This window comes from Drosophila suzukii, chromosome 2L (assembly GCF_043229965.1).
Source record: "Drosophila suzukii chromosome 2L, CBGP_Dsuzu_IsoJpt1.0, whole genome shotgun sequence".
Classification (NCBI taxonomy): Eukaryota; Metazoa; Arthropoda; class Insecta; order Diptera; family Drosophilidae; genus Drosophila; species Drosophila suzukii.
In genome coordinates, this window is record NC_092080.1 from 26,048,805 (window position 1) to 26,072,569 (window position 23,765).

General features: G+C 41.3%; 1 protein-coding gene across 5 annotated transcripts in view; it reads right to left on the minus strand.

Annotated features, from left to right (window-relative positions):
* The window catches only part of LOC118876749 (uncharacterized), a 36,235-nt gene extending 24,920 nt beyond the window's left edge, over positions 1-11,315 (minus strand). The window contains exons 1-3 of one of the 5 annotated variants that reach the window (XR_011605919.1): positions 6,007-11,315; positions 5,842-5,954; positions 5,024-5,126 (exon numbers count right to left, since the gene is read on the minus strand). The gene's annotated coding sequence lies outside the window, so the exon portion shown is untranslated. The other 4 variants (XR_011605920.1, XR_011605921.1, XR_011605922.1 and 1 more) reach the window with 4 other exon arrangements.
* Positions 11,316-23,765: the final 12,450 nt, after the last annotated feature.

Here is a 23,765-nt window from a genome sequence, read left to right on the forward strand (position 1 = left end):
AGATAATAAGAAGTTTTACATACAAGATAACACAGTTAAGGAGTAACTTATAAGTCGGTACAAATCTGGGCGGTTCTCGGGTCACCCTAGTTTTTTTATGTGCAGACTCAGCATAAGACGCCTTTAGGGCCGAGCCTGGATCTTCGCATGGTGAGCTGTGCACTTTCTGCTAGTGTCAGCATTTTTGTATGACAAGCGGCCGGCTTGCCGGCCACGTTTAGCCAGGGTACAGCTTATCATTTATCAGTATCAGTTCTCATTTGTCATTCACTGAATAAAGAGCTTGTGCTCCATTTTATTTAACTTCGGCAAACCGCCATTAACTTCTTATCACTTCAAACTGTCTGAGTCTCTAGGCCAGCAGGTTAAGAAGGGCAGTAACCCTTCCATCCTAAACTACCTAAATCAACATTTGGGGATCACCGGACAACCGGCCACCAACACCAATGGGAATATCGTCGATTAGACATCACGTCATCACTGACAGCCACCGGCCACCAACACCAATTGGAATATCGTCGATTAGACACCACGTCATCACTGACAGCGGCGAGGGCAGACTACAACTACAATCCTTAATTGGCACCCAACTTATAGAATGCACGACCCAAAATACTAGACAAAAAATATGTAAGTGGTCTGATCTTATTAATGCAGCTTCATATTAAAAAAAAAATAAAGAAAAAGCAACAAACACATACACAGTGAAAGAAATAAATAGAACGTTATATAAACGGACGAAAGTTTTGTATTCAAATATTCCTACTTGTATAGCAAGTGTGATTTGTTTTTGTGAATAAAAAATATATGCTCTACCGCCTTCGGGTAATAAAAAATTTTGTTTGGTTATATTGGACACCAACCACCCGGCTATTAATATTAAATACATATATTAATATAAAAAAAAATAATAAATATATATAATCCCAAACCCAAATTAATTTCAGCCGAGTCAAATATTCGGCCATATAGTATAAGTGTCTAATGTTGACCATAGAGTAGCCTTATGAGCTTTCAGGGTCCATATAGAGAGGTTAAACGCGAAATTGAAAGTGAAAGTGACGAAGAGTGGGACCAAGTGCCCCAAGGGTATCAACCACCACAGGTACAGGAAGAAGGCATAGAAATTATGAACGCAGCCAGCATAGAAGCTTTGGTTCAGGCCGCATTGGCTCAACAGAAACAAAGGCTTAGAGCCGAGTTTCAAAATCAAATTAGTCCAGTTAACCAACAGCTACAGAGTCTGCGCGTAGAGGCGCCAGAAGTTGAAACATATCAATGAATAGCAGTAAATCCAGTACCAGTGCCGTGCGACATACCATTACACATAGTAAAGTCGATTCCAGACTTTACCGGGATACAGGATGAATACGTGGCGTGGAGGCAGTCCGCCACAGACGCCTATGAGTTATTTAAACCATATAATGGCAGTAGCGCGCATTACCAGGCCGTTACAATTATAAGAAATAAGATTAGGGGACCAGCACGAGCGCTGCTGGTATCGTACAATACAGTGCTTAATTTTGATGCCATTTTGGCTAGATTAGACTGCTCTTACGCAGATAAAACGTCCTTGCGCCTTTTACTGCAAGGGCTTGAGTCGGTCCGTCAAGGGGATCAAACTCTGACAAACAAAATCATCATGACACATGACACAGAAAGAGCCACACTGCTCAATACTGAGGTCAGGGGTGACGCCCTGCATGTATTTACTTCGGGTCTAAAGAAGCCCTTAAGGGCGGTCGTATTTCCAGCATTGCCCAGAGATCTGCCAGCAGCACTGGCACTAGCTAGGGAGGAAGAGGCCAGTATTGAACGATGTACATTCGCGGCCACATATGCCAAGGATGTCGAGCAGAGAAATCAGAATACTGACTTCCACAAGGGCCAACAGCGAGTGCCCGAGAAACAAGGGAAATATTTAGGGAACGATCGCGGCCGGGAAAAAATCCCCATTTTTTAAAGAAACAAAATAAAAATCAAATTAATGATTATTAACGCAGACAGGACAACTGGACGGATCGGGGTAAACCAAAGCAGGCCCCAGAGCCCATGGATGTAGATCCATCATTTTCTAAGCTTAGACATCCGTCGAATTTTAAACCATCCCAGGGGAATAATACACAATCTCCCACTCCTTAAAACCCAAAAGGACGAAACCTTTCGGAAAGAATGACTGGTCAGAGGCGCCAACGGATAAACAACGTTGAGCAAGCTGCTGAGGAAGAAAATAATTATGAAGGCGCGGCCGCAGCCGCACTGAATGCAATTGAGCAGGACAACGACTCACTTGACTCTGACGATCTTCTCAATTTTTTAGCGGAAGGTCCCGCTTACTGTTCATTGAGCGAAGGTTGACGGGGAGAACTATGAAAATTCTAATAGATACTGGGGCGGCAAAGAATTATGTGAAGCCTGTAAAGGAGCTAAAACAATGCCTTTCAACTTCCCATTCACTGTGAGTACCATACATGGCTGATGCCATAATAGGTTTCGATCTGCTAACGCAGGCGGGAGCGGCATTAGACTTACGTAGCAGCGAAATTAGATACGGAAACGTAACCGAACAGCTTAAATTCTTCGACTGCCCTAACGTGAACTTCACAAATGTCCATGAAATAGTAGTCCCAAACTCAGTGAAAGCTGACTTATGAAAAATGATCCTTAAGAGGAGTAAGGTGTTTTCGAGCTCTAACGAGGCGCTTCCATTTAACACCGCGGTCATTGCCAGGATTCGTACGGCAAGTAACGAACCCGTTTATTCTAAACTATACCCGTACCCCATGGGATACAGATACAAACAGCTGATAAAAGACGGTGTTTTTCGCCAGCCCAGCATGGGTTGTTGACAAAAAAGGCTCCGAGGCCGATGGCACCAAAAAAAAAAACGACTGGTGATCGATTTCAGGAAACTGATTGAACGGACCATTGCCGATCGTTACCCTATGCCAAGTATCCCTATGATTCTAGCAAACTTAGGGAAGGCAAAATTTTTCACTACCCTAGACCTAAAGTTGGGGTACCACCAGATTTACTTGGCCGAATGTGACCGTGAAAAAACCTCTTTCTCGATAATCGGAGGAAAATATGAGTTCTGCCGTCTGCCCTTTGGGATAAAAAATGCAGGATGCATTTTCCAAAGGGCAATCGACGACGTGCTACGCGAGCAGATCTGGAAAATCTGTTACGTTTATGTAGATGACGTGATAATTTTTTCCGAAAACGCTGCCGACCATGTAAGGCACATGGAATTTTTAGGCTTTATAGTCACAGCAGGTGAAAAGGTAAAAACAATACAGGAATACACTGAACCAAAAAACTTGTTCAGCCTTAGATCTTTTCTAGGATTGGCCAGATATTACCGAAGTTTTGTCAAAGATTTCGCTTCTATAGCAAGGCCACTCACGTCCATACTGAAGGTAGAGAATGGATCGGTAAGCAAACATACGTCGAATAAAGTTGCAATCGAATTTGATGAGAGCCAACGCAGCGCTTTTGAGCACCTGCGGAACATTTTATCATCTGAAGAGGTCATATTAAGGTATCCAGATTTCAAACTGCCCTTTGACTTGACTACAGATGCTTCTGCAAGTGTTATCGGTGCCGTTTTGTCCCAAAATGGACGGCCAATCACGATGATATCTCGCACATTAAAAGACTGCGAGCTCAACTACGCTACAAACGAAAGGGAATTGTTAGCCATTGTTTGGGCTATAGGGAAATTACAAAATTACCTATATGGCTCCAAAGAAATTCCAATTTTCACAGATCATCAACCTCTCACGTTCGCTGTTTCTGAGCGAAATACTAATGCCAAAATTAAACGATGAAAGGCATTCACTGAAGAACACAACGCAAAGGTATTCTATAAGCCAGGAAAGGAAAATTTTGTGGCCGATGCCTTGTCCCGACAAAAAAATAACTCAATGCAAAATGAACCCCAATCCGATGTTGCCACTGTGCACAGCGAAGTCTCCTTGACCTACACGGTCGAATCCAAGGATAAACCATTGAACTGCTGCAGGAATCAAATAATTCTGGAAGAAACAAGCCAGCCTTCATGGCGAAATTTTATAATTTTCGGGAGCAAAACCCGCTACATAATACATTTCAATAACAAAGACTCACTGCTCGAGTTGGTTAAAGAGGTCGTTAACGTGAATGTTGTGAACGCCATTCACTGTGACCTCCATACATTAGCCTGCATCCAGCATGCCCTAGTGCTGGAATTCCCGGCAACTAAGTTCTGGCACTGTAAAAGATTCGTGAATGATATCACATATGCAAATGAGCAGTCTGAAATTATAACTTGCGAACACAACCAGTCCTTCAGGACTACTATTTTCCAAAAATGACTAAGCTCGCTAATGAGGTAGTCATTAATGGCGAAACATGCACTAGGGCGAAATACGACAGACACCCCAAGAAGCAGGAGTTGGGGGTCACACCAATCCCTTCATATGCGGGCGAAATGCTGCATATCGACATATACTCCACAAATAAAAAGTTATTTTAACCTGTGTCGACAAATTCTCAAAGTTCGCGGTAGTGCAACCACTACCTTCTAGGGCCATAGTAGACCTATCATACAACTTGTGAATTTTTTTCCTAAAACCAAGACCATATATTGCGACAATGAGGCATCATTCAACTCGGAGACCATAAATTTTTTGTTGAAATATCAGAATAGCATAGACATCGTTAACGCACCTCCTTTACAAAGTAGCTCCAATGGGCAAGTAGATCGATTTCACAGCACCCTAACGGAGATAGTAAGGTGTATTAAAATTGACAAACAAATTAGTGACACCGTCGAACTCGTCATGAGAGCCACGGTAGAGTACAACAAAACGCTACACTCAGTCACGAATTTGTAACCAAAAGATGCTATGCACTCAGCCAGCGATGAACAAAGGTTGGCAATAAGACGACAAATCGAAAAAGCTCAACCAGCTAATCTAAATAGGTTCAACCCAACAAGACAAAATCAAAATAGATCAACGTTATAAAAAAAATTTCATACTCATCTTATCGGCAATTTTTTGTTCCATCCTTTTCAAGGATTCCGCTGTTGTTTCCCCTGTTGTATTATCAATTTGATCGCACGTGTGATCCATTTTGTAGCTCTGTAAATGAAATCCAAATTTTCTAATTCATAAATAAAGCCATCGGCAACGTTCTCAATAGTTACGATTATTAAAACAGTTCAATAATATCAGGTGCAGGTAAGCAAAGGACAGTGTATTAGGTGTATATTGTTTTTCAGTAAGGAACTTACTTAAGAAGTGCAGGTAGACAAAGGGTCGAAGAGAACCCTAACCGCAAGGCGCAAAGGAGGAGGAATTAGCTCGGTCTAGAAATTCTGCAAATCCACCAAAGGTAGAAAGTGAATACAACATAAATTTTGAAGTTGAAGACGAGGATTTTAGTTGTGAAACCCCAGACTTGCAATTACCAGGTATTACCCAAAAAACAAAAGACAATATTTGCTGCCTTAACTCCGGTAGAGCAATTAAAATTTTAGGATTTGAAATTAGAGGTGATACCTGCTATATTAATGGTCACCAACTCTCAAACAAACGAGATTTTTCACTGCGCCAATTCGCAAGTAGCGATTTTTTCGGTTGATTTCACCATTGATGAAGCTATTGAATCTTATTCAGTTAAAAATTTTTTGTTTTAAATATCTGCACCTGCCGTATGATGATAATGAACTAGTTTTAATACCTTTAATACACTCATTATTAGATTAACCATTGTTATTTTGTATTAAACTAATCCGACGCCAAGCCAAAATGTTTGTAAAAAAGCCAATTTACATATATGTACATATGTACTTACATATACAAAAACAACGGACACACTCGCTACTGTGGCAGGCTCCGCCGGTAACACAAATCTAGTTTTATTTACATATATATAGATCTTATTATACTGTCATGTGTTGGAAAAAACTACAAACAAGAGTTTTGTTATAAAACACATTAAAAACAGTTAAAAACTTACTTTGTTTTTGGTCCGTCCACCGTACACTTCAACGCATCACGGCAAACTCAAGGGGTGGAGATGAATGGCATGTGCATTCGATGGCATTGTTGCGTCCCTGAGTTGCAATCTAGTGTTTCCTTTTTTATTTTTATAAACTTAAATTTGTTATAAATTACTTTTCTTAAACCTTGTGGGAGTCAGTATATTCGGCTAAGTTGGCATTTCTAATTAGGACATTACCCATGGTAATTAACATAAATAGTCCAGATGCAACCCTTCAGTTTAGCAAGGCCCGATCCTCGCCAGAATTCGAAAAATACCATTTTGATGGATTCATCCACTAGACGCCATGTTTTCCTCCTCTTTGTCGCAACCTTCTCCCGAGATTGGTTCGTTCCCTGCGTAAAGTGTTAAAATTTTCAAACCCGTCCGCATCCATACATCCGCGTGTGAAATTCTTAGAATTTTGTTGACCAGTACGGCCTGTTATCACTCACAATATTGGTGGTAAGATAATTGGGACGATATATTGAGAGAATCTAATCGTAATTCCCGGAAAACAGCAGTGACCAGACACACGTGCGAATTCTCAGAATTGTCGGAAGTTTTACAGTCCTCCCTCTGCTTACAGCAAGGAGCAGGTGACGCGTGTAGCGGTTTATTAGCGGAACTATACGTTTCTTCAGCGCCAGGCCAGAATCGCCATTTGAGATTCTCATACCGCACACCACGTAAAAGGAATCTTTCATCCTTGCCACACCTGGACTAATTTCATCATCGTCAAACCATAAGCGGCTTCAAGGATCCCCGCAGTCAACCCGCGTGAGGTTTTGACCTTACCAAGTCCGCACCACGATCTACAAGTCGGATCACGTTGCAGTTCGGACCGGCGCCGATTTGGCGTAATTCGGGCAAGACCACGGGCCGCACCCCATTTTAAATTTGAGTTCCAATTCTGGTGTTCAGGTAATTTTGGCCGGGACTGCCAACTTGTTTTTGAATCGTTAAAGCGATTGTAGTTTAATTTTCTTATTCTAAATATTTTTAAGACAAGTTTCTAATTTAATTTCCGATTCCTATTTAGCCATTATTCAGATATACACCTAAATTAAACTATTATACAGCGCACATCGATCGTCATCAGGCCTGCTGACTCCGTTGGAGAGTAAATCATTTACATTCCTACATATGTATAAATATTCGTTCTTGTCTGAGCCCGCACACTTATGGTACAAATATATACATGTACATTTTCCCACATTCGTGAATTGATAAATATTAAATAAGAATCGTTGGCCCTTATATAATTTAACATATAATTAATTTAATAATAAGCTTACCGCATATCGATAAAATATGTAATCAGTTTCGTAATAATTTAACGTAAACTAAATATCCATTTTTTTCCTATGTGATAATTTTATACTGACATACGATCATATAGAGACTTGTTTGGCGTAAATAACGCTTAGTTTCAATGTTTTAGTGTTAGGATTTGTAGTATTAAGAACCATGAACCATATTATCGTATTTAAGATGAATTAATTTGTGATCTTTTGAGGGCACCTTAGAGGATGTAGCGCAGCGGTTGTTTTAACGGTGGAGTCTAATGAGACTTCACAGGTAGGGTAGGTATAGAAGGTGCTTAATAACATCTGGGCCTCCGTCTTCGATAAGTACAGTCTCTCGTCCGAATCTTAGCCGTTGGGTTAAAGTCCTCATCGTTACCGCCTCTCTGTCTTCTATTGTTAGTTCTGCGACACTTTTGTTTTATCTTAACACAAACCCACACCCATCTCCCAGGCCGGTCAAAGCGTAGACAAAGGTGTTAGGGTGGACAATGCTCATAGAGTGTGTTCGTTACAACCTACAACTAAATCTCTACCAATTTTTAATCACTTTTTTTTTTAATTTCGATTGCGATATATGTATATTATCGATATCGAAATTTTTTAAAATATTTTTTTTACTTACTTTTTGCATTAAAATATATGTATTTATATGCTTTTAAAGGTCATAGTACGTTACACACAATTATTTATTTTAATCATTATTATTTGGACAATTTAGAGTTACAATCTGCTAATGTTTTTATATTTTGATATATTTAAGAATAATTTGTTGTCTTTTAAAGTTGTTGTAGTTGTCTTTTAAACATGAGCATTTTAATGGCATAAATTGCTCTGGCCATCCATCTGGCTTTATGAAGACCTCTATCCCCTGAAAAATTGAGAACGGAAGAAACCGAGATTAGTTCTTCTCGGTTTTAGTATTGTTTCTTCCCACATTTTTCTTCTCGGTTTCATGTATTTAGTATTTAGTATTCCGAACTAAAATCAATCTCGGTTCTGTGGTTGTGGACGAGGGACGTGAGGGGAAGACGCAGAAAAAATGAGAGAGGAGAGAACCAAACTCCTCTCTTGAAATTGCCGCAATTTGTGTTGGTGCGTTAGTTTATCTTTGATTTTAATTCGAGCACGTTTTTCTTAACAATACGAAATCGGTAATGTGTTGTAATAACTGTGAAAGGTTCCACTTATGGAATTAATACAAAAATTTTTGATTTTAATCTCAGCTATGTTGCCCTTGCCTTCAGCGACATTGCATTTGCCTTAATTTAAGTTTCTGCCTTTGCCTTTTCCATTAAATTCCAATAAAATAAAATTTAAAAATAAAAATTTGTTTTTAAATCAACGACAACGAATAAAATTTATTTGTATGAAATGTAAGAGAAAACAGAGAAAGAAAACCACTAATGGAAACAATATTAAATCAAAATTCCGGTAACAATGAAAAGCAAGGGCTAATTTCGCCGGATTTTCGGAAAGGCAAGATAACAGGATATCGAAATAAACAGACGCAATGAAGACATAAGGAACGCAAACGAAACCCTTACATATGGTCAGAGTGATTGCGTATGCAATCAATTAAATCATTAATGTAAACGAGGAAGATTTGTTACAAATCTAAGAATACCATTGGATTGTTATTACAATATTAGACGCATTTGTCCTTTAGACCCTTTTTCTTCAGCATGTAGTTCACCTCCTCGGCAGTGGGTGGACCCTGCAGCTTCTGACCGTTCAACATTTCCATCTCCAGCTCCTCAGTAGTTTTCCCGAAAGTCACAAAAGCCTCAGACACCCGACAGTTTTGTCCACCTGTGAGATAATCCAGTATTTATTAAATAATTGTTTAGAATAAAATTCCTTAAAACCTTCTAGTGTCGTAACTGAATCTAAATGCAAACAGTCAAAAAAGTAAAGTTACAAGCTAAGGCATGATACTCACCTTTAACAAAAAGTAACGAAGTAAAAATCTATATACAAAATTTGGCTAATAACATTTTCCGTCTGTTAAATTTCAATTGAAATTTTGGTTTCGTAGCCTTTTTGATTGAGGTGAGTATCAGGCACAAGGTGAGAGTGTTGCTTGCAATAAATGCTTTTTTAAGGGTCGAAGACTTATTGAGAAGTAATTTTTGTAATAATGTCCAATATTTTTAAATACGCGTCAAACGACCTTAAAACTGTTATTTTAAATAGAATAAATTTTAATAAGCCGATGAAAAATAAGTTAACCAAAAAGAAGACTTACCTGATAAAAAAATGATAAGATATTCTGACCGAAACAAGTGATACACTAACCGAAAAGTATTGTTATTCTCTTCAAACTTTAATACTTTGATCTTTCATAAGTCAATTGGTTGGTGGGAAAAGTAAGAAAATGAGAAAAACGCTATTGTCGACTGCTTTGACAATCAGATATTCGTTACTGTTTCAATTTTCAAAAACAAAATACAAATGCATTTCTGTTAGCGCGGCACACACCACATATGCAACAGACTGTGGCAACCTAATATGGCAGCAGCGCCAACAGAAGCTTGCCAGCTGACTTAAAAGAATGGTGTGGCAACACTCGGGGGATTTATCAGCGAGCGACACACGTGTCTTGATAATAAGAATTTGCGCACTGAATGAACAGACGCCAATACGATTTGCGAAAAATAAAAGGTAGGCGGCTAAATTTCGACGAAGAAAGCGATCGCTCGATTTTCCATTCATCATGCCGGATTCAAATCCTGATTTAACTGCTCAAGTCCGAGATCTGCAGCAGCAACTCAAGGCACTTCGGACAAGTGCACCTGGCAACCGGGATGAGACTACTCGCACACACACACAAGTGCGACTGTCCACTTGTTAAAATTCGCACATAGCAACCCTCAACTATGGTTTGCGCAAGTGGAGCGGTCATTTCGATTGCACCAGATTATCGACGACACCGACAAGCTCGACCTTGTCACCCTTCACCTGGAGTAGGATGTAGTTTTGGTAGTGACTTAGTCATTCGACCACCCAACGAAAACAAGTACGTAGCAATTAAAAATCGCTTACTACAAAAATTTGGGGAGTCTCCAGAGTCGAAACTACGCCGACTACTGCAGGGGCGAGGTACATCTGGTTTAAAACCATCTGAGGTCCTGGCCAACATGCGACGACTAGCTCCGGACCCGGGCAGCGAGAACATCATTCTCACTCTTTTCCTGGCAGAGATGCCGGCGTCAATTCGTCCTACTCTTACAGTCTGGGGAGAGACGGATTTGGATAAGCTCGCTAAGATTGCAGACAAGATGCTCGAAGCGGTAAGCCACAACGCCACTTTTGCGACCAGCACGAACACCACGACTGCATCGGGCCCATCTGTTTGGGCAACTTCCACCGAAGGCCCCTGGAAAAAGATCAACGTCTCCAATTCCAAGGACGCTCACGCAGTTCATCGCGTGGCCACGTACAAACTGGAAATTCGAATCAACAGGCATCTGGGCCTCAAGAGAAGCTTTGCTTCTACCACGACCGATTTGGAGATAACGCTCAAAAGAGCCGCCCACCATGCTCCCACTCCTCGTCGTTCAACTAAAGGAGCTGTCGCCCGACACGCTGGTCGGCGGCAGCACGAATATAACCAGCGAGCCCACAGTTTAGCCAGCTGTTCCACAGGAGCAGCGCCTACACGTCACCGATCGCACATCTCACATCCGCTTCCTCGTTGATTCTGGATCTGTGGTTTCCGTCATACCACGAACGATGGTTAGACAAAAAACTACTATGAGCGATTGGACACTGTACGCAGCGAACCAGACAGTCACTCAGCTGAACTTGGATCTTCGCCGAAACTTTACATGGCCGTTCATTATCGCTGACGTGCACACAGCTACAGCAGACTTTTTGAGCAAATTCCAATTGCCCATTGATCTTAAAAACCAACGCTTGATCGACTCGATTACTGGACTATCAACACCAGCATGTCTTGCACAAGCGAAACACATATCAATTCAGTGTATGTCCAAATTTCAAAAACTTCTAAGTTCTTCTTCTACGCAACACGACGTCCGTCACCACGACGCCTCTCCGGTGAAAAGCTTGTCACTGCCAAGAGAAAAATAAGCTTCTTGGTTGAGCAAGGCATACGCCCGTCAAAAAGTTCTTGGTTCAGCCCGTTACATATGGTTCCCAAAAAGGTCGGTAGCTGGCGGTCATGTGGAGCTTATCGAAAACTAAATTCAATTACCATACCAGATCGCTACCCAATCGCTCATATACAGGACTTCACGGAACAACTGCAAGGAAAAAACATTTTTTCAACCCTCGATTTGGTTAAAGCATCTACACAATTCCCATGGCAGAAAACGATATCCAAAAAACAGCGGTGTGCACTCCTTTTGGACTTATTGAGTTTCAGTAAATGCCGTTTGGGTTAAAAAACGGGACTCAAGCATTTCAACGCTTTATGGACAACATCTTTCGCGGCATGGACTTTGTTTATTGCTACATAGACGACATACTTATAACGTCGCATTCCATCGCTGAACACGAAGAACATTTTCGAGCTGTCTTGCAAGTACTTCAGAAAAATGGCCTAAGCATCAATCTGACCAAATGCCAGTTTGCGCAATCTCAAGTAAACTTTCGTAGCTATACGATCAACGAATTTGGAATTAAACCACCCACCGAACGCATAGATGCCATTCTTAATAATGCACGTCCTGAAACCATAAGCCAACTTGGTCGTTTCTTGGGCGTTATAAATTACTATCGCAGATGTTTGGCTCGATCATCACACATACAAGCACCGCTCACTGAGTTGCTAAAGGATGTTAAAAAAATGATCAACGTAAAATTGAATGGACATCAGAGCTCCATGCAGCTTTTGAAGCTTGCATAGCAGACGCAGCCCTCTTGTCTTTTCAGCTGGCTTGCGATGCTTCCGATTTCACAATCGAAGCAGTTTTGGAGCAGCGTACACACGGAAATTGGCAACCTCTAGGATTTTTCACAAAGAAGCTGAGCAACACGGAGAAAAATTACTCAACATAGCTGCTCGCTATCTTCGAATCCATTAAATATTTCAAACATCTTGTTGACGGACGCATTTTTGTCATCAGAACGGATCACAAGCCGCTCGTGTACGCATTTCAGCAGCGACCAGAGAAAGCATCACCGAGACAACTACGACATTTGGCTTACATGTCTCAATTCTGCACGACTATTATGCATGTGAAAGGATCCGAGACTGCAGTCGCAGACGCTTTTTCAAGATTATGCTCTATAACAATGCCAACTGTCATCAAATTATCGCAAATTGAAGAGGAGCAAGCGTCAGATCCTGAACTGGTACACCTTTTAAAAGGACCCACATCTTTAAAACTTCAAAGGGTTCGATTTGATGTCAACATCTCACTCTACTGCGATGTTTCTACAGGAAGCGTTCGTCCTTATGTACCCAAATCTTTGCGCAATGCTGTGTTTTCGTTCGTTCACGGTTTGTCTCATCTCAGTGGTCGGTCAACAGTTCATCAAGTGCGCCAAAAGTTTGTATGGCCCTCGATGAATAAAAATGTCCTCGAATGGTGCAGAGTTTGTCTACCTTGTCAGCGCTCTAAGATCCACAAACACAACCACCTCCACAAAAAATCGAAGTGCCAAACGGTAGATTTGACCAGCAGTTTTCAAACATCTTGATAATCTGGTTGGAATCTTGGCCATTTGCTGTTTTCTTTATCGATATTCTCTGTTATTATGTACACTCTAACATACCAAAAATACCGCAGCTATACAGAGCCGAATAAAGTAAGTTGGACAATAAATCTCAACCCGATCTGTCGTCTCCTTTTAATCGGAACACAACATTTTCTGGCGACGAGGAAAAAAGTGCCGCAAAATTTTATTTCGTGTAATTTGTGTCGGTAGCTAAATCAACAGTGATCGAACGCAAAAAGACATACAATGGCTGACAGCCAAGTTAATTTTGAAACATTATTGGCTCAACAGCAAGAATTTGCGCAGAAGTTGATGCAACAACAACAAAAATGGATGGAATCCATTCTTTTACAAAACAGTGGTTTCAACTTAGCCAGATCGGGAGAATTATCCGTGTGCCCGCCGTTTCCAAACTTTAACAAAGAAAATCAAAATTGGGAAACGTACCTCCAACAATTAACACAGCACTTCTCCGCTTACTCGGTGCAAGCAGCAGATAGGAAAAAAGCGTATTTTCTATCGTGAGCAGGCACTCATATATTTGAGCTTGTAAAAAATCTGTTTGGTAGCGAAAACTTGGACCAGCAGACATATGAACAAATAACGGAAAAACTAACAGAACATTTCAAGCAGAAGCGTCATAATGTTGCTGCACGGTACGAATTCTTCAAACGTCAGATGCGGGACTCACAGACACATAAGGAATGGGTCGCCGATCTACGTGGCATTGCTAGAGAGTGTCAATTTGTTTGCCAATCCGATGAGTGTTCATTTAATTACGTTAATGAAATTATCCGCGATCAAATAATTGTGCACACTCCGTTCGACGCAATTCGCACAGCCACTTTGCAGAAGTTGCAGCCGTCGCTCGAAGACGTTCTCTCAATTGCCGAAACTTACGAGGCAACAACAAAGACAGTGGCAGTAATCAAAGAGAGTGAGAAGAGAGCTCTTGATACAAACACAGTATACACACAAAAATCAAATCATCAAAAACGCAATTTTTCTGATAGAAAAAGCGGCAAGACTGCTTTAAAATCGTGCTCTGGCTGTGGTCACTCTCATTCTCGCGAAAATTGCAAGTTTCGGGAGACAATATGCCACAAATGTGCCAGAAAGGGGCACATAGCTGTCGTTTGCTTATCCAAACAGTGAAAAGACAAAAAAGACACCGATCACCAAAAAAACCAAAAACAAAAACGCAGAGTCAATTCAAACAATTTACAACGTGTTCAGCTTGGTCAAGTTTGAAGGAAACAAAACTGTGATTGAAGTGGAACTCTTCAATAAAATCGTATCCTTCCAAATGGATTCTGGTGCAACGGTGTCAGTATTGAATGTCAATACATACAAAAAGCTAAACAGTCCGAGACTGCAGAAGTGCGATCGAATCTTGCACGCATTTAGCCAACAACAAATTCCTGTACTGGGTGAGCTACACACTGTAGCAAAGTGTGGCAACAAATTGGCAAATGTAGTGATAATTGTGGCTAATGTGGAGAGCTCCAATAATCTGTTCGGCTTGGATTTGTTTAAAACATTCAATTTTGAAATTCAGACTCAAATGACAGATCTTTGCCAGAGGTATAGGGAGGTATTTGAGCCGGCTATTGGTACGATAAAAAACTTTAAGGCAAGCATTTACCTTGAACCGAGTTCCGTACCAAAGTTCTACAAAAGCAGGCAAATTCCGTTTGCCCAATTGGATAAGTTCAAGGAGGAATCGCAGCGTCTCATAGAAGCAGGTACTTGGAAACCCATAAAATTTAGCAACTGGGCGTCGCCAATAGTACTAGCACCGAAGCCAGGTGGAGCACTACGAATCTGCGGCGATTTCAAGCAAGGCGTCAATTCCCAATTGGACCCATTGCCGACACGTGAGTCTTTGTTACACAAAATTCGTCACGGCACGCATTTCTCCAAAATTGACTTCAAAGACGCATACTTACAAATGGAGTTAGACGATGCAGCGAAAGAAATTACGGTTGTCAACACGCCGTTGGGTCTCTTTCAGTACCAACGTTTGCCTTATGGAATAGCTAGCGCACCAGCTATATTCCAGCGTCACCTTGAGCAACTTCTAAGTGAAATAGAAGGTTGTGGAAATTATCTCGACGATATAATTATTTCGGCTCCTACAGTGGACCAACACCTAGCCAGACTTGAACAAATTTTATGCGTTTTACAGGCAAATGGCATAAAATGTAAGAAAGAGAAATGTTTCTTTCTAAGGGATGAAATTGAGTACCTTGGGAGAAGGGTCAGTGTTAAGGGCATCCTTCCGGATTCGTCACGACTAGAAGCCGTTAAGGAATTAAAGCCGCTCTCCAATCTACAACAGCTAGATGCGTTCATGGGAAAAGTGAACTATTACTGCAATTTCATTCCAAATTACTCCCAGTTAGCTTCACCCCCAAATCAATTGCGTAGGAAGAACGTACCCTTCAAGTTTGGATCAGAGCAACAGCAAGCTTTCTCAGCTTTGAAGAAGCATATCCTCGACGCTACTGAGCTAGCACATTTCAACGAGAATCTTCCGCTTGTTTTTGCCACAGATGCACCCTCTTTCGCCATTGGTGTTGTATTGTCACACATACATCCAGATGGCAAGGAAAAGCCAATAGCCTTCGCATCAAAAACCCTTGACGTTCACCAAGTCCGATACAGCCAAATTGAGAAGGAAGCCCTTTCAATAATATTTGGGGTAAAGAAGTTTCATCAGTATTTATATGGCAGGAAATTTATTCTCATAACTGATCATAAGCCGTTGGTCACAATCTTTAATCCTAGCAAGCATTTGTCAACAATGACTTCAAACAGACTCCAGCGTTGGGCTATAATATTGATGGCTTACAATTTTGATATTAAATATCGCTCAACCACAGCTCATGGAAACGCAGACGCAATCTCACGTCTTCCTATAAGCTCAGATCCCCTTTTCGATAAGGAAGAGGAATGCTATAACATCGACGATACATCCTGTCCAATAAATGCCGATATCATCAACGAAAGTCTAAAAAGCGATGCAATTTTGCAAAGAGTATACAACTTCGTATCAACTGGTTGGCCAGACCAACAGAATGATCCCGAAATACAATCTTACTTCAGCCGCAGATTTGCCTTGACGATCAACAACAAGCTGCTATGTCTCCATTCTGATGTCAACCTAATTATTATTCCTCGCAAGCTTCGAAGTAAAATTCTTATACTTCTTCACGACTGTCACTGGGGAATAGTTCGCATGAAAGAACTAGCACGTCAGCATGTTTGGTGGCCAGGTATCGACGACGACATAGCACAACTAACTAAGAGTTGCACCGTTTGCAAGGTAGGCAACCCAGCCCCGGTAAAAGAGTTTCAAAGCTGGCCAAAAGCTACAAGTGCCTGGGAAAGGATACACATAGACTTTGCGGGTCCTATATTTGACTCAATGTGGCTAATATGCATCGATGCTTATTCTCAGTTCCATTTTATAACCCAAATGTCGTCAACTACAACTGCAAATACAATATCAGCGCTCACAGCTATATTTGCAATTGAGGGTTACCCCAAAACAATTGTCAATAATAATGGACCGCAACTCACTGCAGAAACCTTTAAGGAATTTTGCCTTCAACATGGAATTAACCACCTTAACCAGCATCAAATGGACTTGCTGAGCGCTTCGTCCAAACTTTTAAAACTTCTGTCGGCAAAAACATCAAAGACGGGTGTTCAGTAAAAATAGCCGTTACGAAATACCTTAGTTCGTATCGTTTCACCCCGAACTCGGAAGGAAAAAGTCCTGCAGAACTTCTACATGGTCGCCCTGTGCGTACGATCTTAAGTCAACTTTTTGAAAAACAAACTGAAAGCCAGCATATCGAACCAAAGAAGTATTCACCGAACCAAAAAGTATTTGCCAAAAATTACGCCAGGGGAGAAAAGTGGATAAAAGCAGTCATCGATCGGTCCATAGGCAGTATGGTATTTATACTTCGAACATCCACAGACTTTATTAAGCGCAACATAAATCAGATTAAGCCGCGATCTGATCACGATGACCTCAGTAGCAGCTCCAAATATGACAACACTCCGTTTTGGTGTATACCCGACACTTCGAATCCGCCAACAACTCCGCCAAGCCCAAGACATGAAGAACAGCAGCCATCTAGCCCATCACAGCCTCTCCAATCCACCCAAGCTTCCAATGAAGTACCAGCACCAATCCAGCTAGATGAACCTCAACCGTCACAGCGACGTCGTTCTGGTATCCCCATCCGCAGCAGTACTCGTTCGCGCCAAGATGTCAACCGTTTCCAACCCCCAGATTTCAGAAAGCGTAAAACTACTAACAAAATGTAAATTTAGGGGAGAGATGTGATATATATAGAGATAGATATATATCATAATCACGAAATCTTGGCCATTTGCTGTTTACTTTATCGATATTCTCTGTTATTATGTACACTCTAACATACCAAAAATACCACAGCTATACAGAGCCGAATAAAGTCAGTTGGACAGTAAATCTCAACCCGATCTGTCGTCTCCTTTTAATCGGAACACAACACAACAGAAGTAAACACATACACACGACGGCCTACCATCCTTAGTCAAACGGACTCATAGAGAGGTGGCACAGATCCTTTAAGTCATCTTTGATGTGCAACAGAGGTACTCCGTGGCCGGATTTACTGCCAACAGTATTGCTTGGACTTCGTATCTGTTTCAAGGAGGACATAAAATCTTCAGCCTCAGAAATGGTATATGGAGCACCTATTCGACTGCCAAATGAGTTTTTTACAGATTTGAAGGATACGGTTGACCCCACCTCTATTTTGAGTATCTTTCGAGAGCACATGCAAAAAGTGCGACCGACATCAACAGCACATCAGATCAAGCAGAAGATGTTCGTATTGAAAGGGATCGATAAATGTACGCATGTATTTCTCCGCACTGACGCCGTAAAGCAGCCTCTGGAAGCGCCTTACACTGGTCCTCATGAGATTGTCAGACGCGAAAACGATCGTGTTTTCACTATCAGACTCAATGGCCATGAGACTGCAATATCAGTTGATCGCCTCAAACCAGCATTTTTAGTAAAGGACGACCGCCAGTTGGATTCAGAAGAAGTTACCCCTAGACTGACCAGGACATGAGAGAAGTCATGGAGTTAAATTTTCAAATCAGGACTCGTGACGCATTCACTGGAGGGGGAGTACTGTGGCAACCTAATATGGCAGCATCGCCAACAGAAGCTTGCCAGCTGACTTAAAAGAATGGTGTGGCAACACTCGGGGGATTTATCGGCAAGAATCAGCGAGCGACACACGTGTCTTGAAAATATTAATAAACTTTGTAGTTCTGAATCTCAATAAAACTTTAATGGCAAACATACTTCGCCATAAGACCATGACAAGCCACGACACCTAGCGGACAGCAGCGGCAACTGACAATGTCAAAGCCAGTTTTACTTAGCTTGTCATCTACTATGTAAAAATAAGTCGGGTTTTCCTTCCTGACGCTATAACTCCAGAACGCACGAACTGATTTCCAAGGTTTTGCATTCATTGGAAAGGTCTAAGGCTCCGTGAGGCTTATAGCAAAGAAAATTCAGGAAAAATTTCAACGTAAAGCGGGAGAACATTTTTTTACATACAGCGTCATTTCTGATACATAGCATAAACTACAAACCATCAATCAAAATCATTTGAGAACTATGAATAACCACCAATGCAAACATATCGAGAAGCATGTCAACTATTGGGTTTGCTGGAGAACGATTCTCATTGAAATGCGTACCAAATACGAACGCTGTCCGCAATTATATCACCACATTATTTCCTTCACAACCAATTCAGTTATGGAACAAATACAAAGACGACATATGTAAAGATATCTTGCATCGCTTGCGCATTCAAACGAATAATCCTGACATCCAAATAGCCGATGAAATCTACAACGAAGGATTGATTCTGATTGAGGATTAATGCTTGACTATTGCAAGCAAGCTACTGATTGAAGTAGGAATCGATCGATGCACGATGCATTCAGCCAAGAATGAAATCGAGAGCATCAATACAATGTTGATACATTGCAGGAATACAGCAAAAACAAATATACGAAACATTAATGCAAGCGGTGGACAATAATACTGGTGTTCTATTCTTCCTGGACGCACCTGGAGGAACAGGGAAAACATTTGTCATTTCATTGATTTTGGCTACTATTCGATCAAGATGTGACAAAGCTTTGGCGTTAGCATCATCTGGAATTCCGGCAACTCTTCTAGGTGGCGGTCGTACTGCACATTCTGCGCTTAAGTCGTCACTCAATATAAACACAATTGATACTCCAACATGCAATATTTCCCGATCCAGTGCAATGGGAAAATTGTTGATGCAATGCAAGCTCATTGTATAGGATGAGTGCACAGTGGCACATAAGAAATCACTTGAAGCACTGAACTTCACACTGAAGGATCTTCGACTAAATAACAACATCTTTGGCGGTTTGATGATATTGTTGGCAGGCGATTTCAGGCAGACGTTGCCAGTAATTTCCCGTGGAACGCCTGCAGATGAATTGAATGCTTGCCTGAAGGCATCACCTTTATGGAATATCGTAAAAATATTAAATAAACAACACACTTTATGGCAGAAGCCAACCGTTCCGGTGAAACCAAACTACCAGGCAACTTATTTGTATTAATCATAGAAATCATAGGAATCACTAAGCTGACGGTCATGTAAGAATCGCCGCTCACATTATCAGTGGCTTCTTTATCGCGATGATAATATTTTTTTTGAGAAAAAATATCGATATATCGATATTTTGATATACTCGTATTTCCGACATCCCTACTTGAATTGTTGTTGACTTGGTGTAACTGTCACTGCAAGCCCTTACAAAAAAAGGCCAAGTTTTCGGCCACTTCAACAGCTTGCAGCCGACACAAAAGCGCTTCATCGAGGAAGCTCATTTTTTGAGTGAAAAAATAAATAAATGATGGTGTTAATAATTTCTGGTTTCACGGTTTTAGTCCAATGGTGTAGTTGTGCAAGTCGGTAAAGATGTAAAGGAAAATACACTTCAATTTGCAGTCAAGCCGACAGCCAAATATTTTTTTTGGTGAAAATCTTTATTTAAAAAAACTTTGATGGCAAAGGGCACTTACTGAGAAAAGGCAAGACCACCTTATCATTCGTCGACGAGCAGAGCCTGGCAACTTTCGCGTGCGCCTTTATCTCAGTGTAAACACCCAGCCCAAATCGTTTCACTTATATATATATATATATATATACATATTTTTATAGAAAATGTTACCCAACCATGCAAACTGAAGGATTGGCCATTTGGAGTTAGCTTAAGAATTCGCTGGTTTGTATAATTAATGTCTTGACATCCCCGTTGCCTTCCTAACATTGTACATAGTGATGCGACTGAATGAAATGAATGTCATATTAGCCATAATCTAGAAACTGTAGAGAACGCTATAGTCGATGATCCCGACTATCAGGTACCCGTTACTGAGCTGAAGGGAATGCAATGGAGTATCTGATAGTTTTCAAGTATAATATATGTGGGGTCTTTTATTATTTTTAAAGTATAGAAGTTTAAAAGTTTTTTTAAATGATTAAATATGGTATGTCACAATGTGAGTATCATTAAGACCGTCTTCGCGTCGTTTTGCTTTTTACACAAGCACGTCTTCTTTGGATCAGATCTCGTCAAAATACTGCCTCTACTCGTCTTATCGTCGTTGTTCTCGTCCTTTACTACTTTTGGGTCGCCTTCTTCTGGAATGTGTTTTACTGCTCGTCGTTCTCGTTGTCTAGACCGGGATTGTTAGGGTGATTCTCGTAATATCACTTCCACATTCGGCCACTCTGATCAAACATTCGCCTCGAATGTTCGTCGTTGTCATCGTGGGTGGGCCATGGCTTGAGATATTCGGCATAGGTTGAAGAAATTTTTGGACCGTCTGAGTGGCCGACTTTCTGGACATCGTAGTCGTTTTTTTGCTTGACTTTCGTGATATGGTAAGGACCCAAAAACTTCGGCTTTAATTTGAGACCTCCGCCAAATTGTGTGCGCTTTATGGATACCATGTCGCCAACGTTGTAATGCCTTTCTGGTTTGCGTCGCAGATTGTACGTCTTTTTGTTTTCCGATTGATGTTTAAAAATTTGTGATTTTGCTTTCAGCCCTAGATCGTTTCGAGAGTCCTGAAACAGCGCTATGGTTTCGTTGTTGATTAGCTCACGGAGCTGTTCGTCATCTTTGTTTCTCATTTTGGAAGCTCAAAAGGTGTGGCGTTGATGCTTCTCGAGAAAGTAGAGTTGATGGCTTGTTGAACTCGATCAACGTGTCTGTACCATTTTGTAGAATCATCCACACTGAGTTTTGACAAAACTGGGATAATTATGGCATTGAGTCGCTCCACTTGTCCGTTAACCCGTGGTAGGTCTGTCGTAGACTTGACTACCTTTATATTTTCATCGTCGCAATACTGTAGAAAATCTTGGGCTAAGAAAGCTGAACCTCGATCCGAAATGATACAAGCTGGGTTACCAAACACATTACTTTGTCCTCGTAGCTTTGTAATGACTTCGGTTGCGGTCGTTGACTTTGTAGGATAAAGCCAGCAGAACTTCGTAAAAGAATCTATGACGGCGAGTATGTGTTTGTAATTCTTGCTTGTAGAATCTAGTGGACCTAAGAAGTCGATGTGGTGGGTGTGCAATGGAAAGTCTTCTTTGTGCAATGGATGCAGCCAGCCCTCCTGCTTGCCACGCTTGCGGTTGCTTAAAATGCACGGAATACAGCAGTCGATGAATTTCTTGATTTTTTCGTCAATATTTTGGATGAAATATTCATTGTAAATCAATTCCTTCGTTTTTTTGACGGCGAAATGTCCTCGTTCGTGTGCTCTGGCTATGATCTGTCTTTCCATGTCTCTGGGAACAACAAGAAGTTCTGCGTCGTTGACAATCTTGTATAAGATTCCGGACTTAAGAAAATAGTCGTCGTAGGGTGAGTCAGAGTCTTCGATAATTTTGCAGATAGCCTTCAAGTGTTCGTCCTTTTCTTGAGCTTGTTTAAAGCCAAGGGCTACGGAGTCGTCAACGATGGTCATTATTGGGTATCTGGAGAGAGCGTCAACGTGCTTCATACCTGAACGGTGTTCGACTTTGTAGTCGTACTCTTGAAGCAATAATACCCAACGTGCCACTCTAGTGCACAGACTTTGCTTGCCCAGCGTCTTGGTGAATGCATTGCAATCGGTGACAATCTTGAATGGGATGCCAAGGAGATAAACTCTGAACTTGGTTATAGCTTCGATGATCGCTAGCACCTCTAATTCGTAGCTGGAATATTTACGCTGCGCATCCGTGGTTTTCCTACTCATAAAGTAGACTGGGTGAAATTGGCCGTCGTCAGCTGATTTCTGCAAAAGCACGGCGCCAAACCCGTCTATGGAGGCGTCAGTGTGTACCTCGGTTTCGTACTTCGGGTTGTAAATAGCTAAAGCAGGTGTGGAAGTCAGGTATTTCTTTAGGGATTCTATAGCGTTCTCTTCATCAGGGCCAATAATAAATTCAGCTTTATTTTTGGTAAGGTCAGTCAAGGGTTTCGAAATCAGAGCATAATTTTGGATAAACTTTCTAAAGTATCCTGTGAGACCTAGAAAACTTTCTAGCTGCTTGAGGTTCTGTGGCGTCTTGAATTTCGAAACTGCGTCGATCTTTTGAGGAGTCGGAGAAATGGTTTTGTTTTCGATAATGTGACCTAAGAACTGGATACGGGTCTGCAGAAAATGGCATTTCTTCAGGTTAAGCTCGAGACCATATTCGCTGCAAGTTGATATAACTTCGGTGAGATTCGACACCGCCTCCTTTTCGTCCTTCGCTGGGATAATTATGTCGTCTACATAAGGGAGAGCGATTCCTCTACGGGACAGAGTTCGGAAATTCGCATTTATGTGTCTCTGAAACACACCTGGTGAGTTTGACAAACCAAAAGGCACCTTTAGGAATTGGTATTGCCCACTCTGCGTCACGAATGAGGTGTACTTCCTGCTAGATTCGGCGACTGGCACATGGAAAAAGCCATTTCGCAAATCGATTGTGCTGAATACCAACGCTTTTTGCAAGCGGTCGAGCTGGTCGTCAATCAGGGGCAACGGAAAATGATCTTTTACGATTACCTTGTTTATACGCCTGAAATCTACGCAGAGTCGTCCGTCGTTTTTCTTCGCAAGCACTACTGGGCTTGTGAATTCGGAGTCGGACTCCTCGATTATACCGTTATCCAACCATTGCTCGATCTGCTCGTCGATAACGTTCGTTTCAGCAAAAGCGAATCTGCGCGGACGCGAGAAAATTGGCGATTCGTCGTTTAGAAGGATTTTCATTTCAATGTTTGTCGACTTCGATTTAAGCGGCTTGTAATTCATTATTAGTTCACTCACTTCTTGCTTCGCGCACTCACCAGCTGATTCGTTTATATCAAGTTCATCGTTGTTAATAACCGTGTCAATTTTCAGCAAGTTAGATGGGATGTTCTCTTCGCAAAGGTTATTTAAATTTCGCACACGCAAACCAATTGGACCGAACGATATTTCTGCTCGCAAGCATAATTCCTCGCCGATGATCATACGAGTGTCCATACAATCGAGAGGAACTATGAAGAAGTTCAACTCCTAGGCACTGCTGTCGATCCACACTGCTTGCTTGCACTGTCCAATTGGCTTGA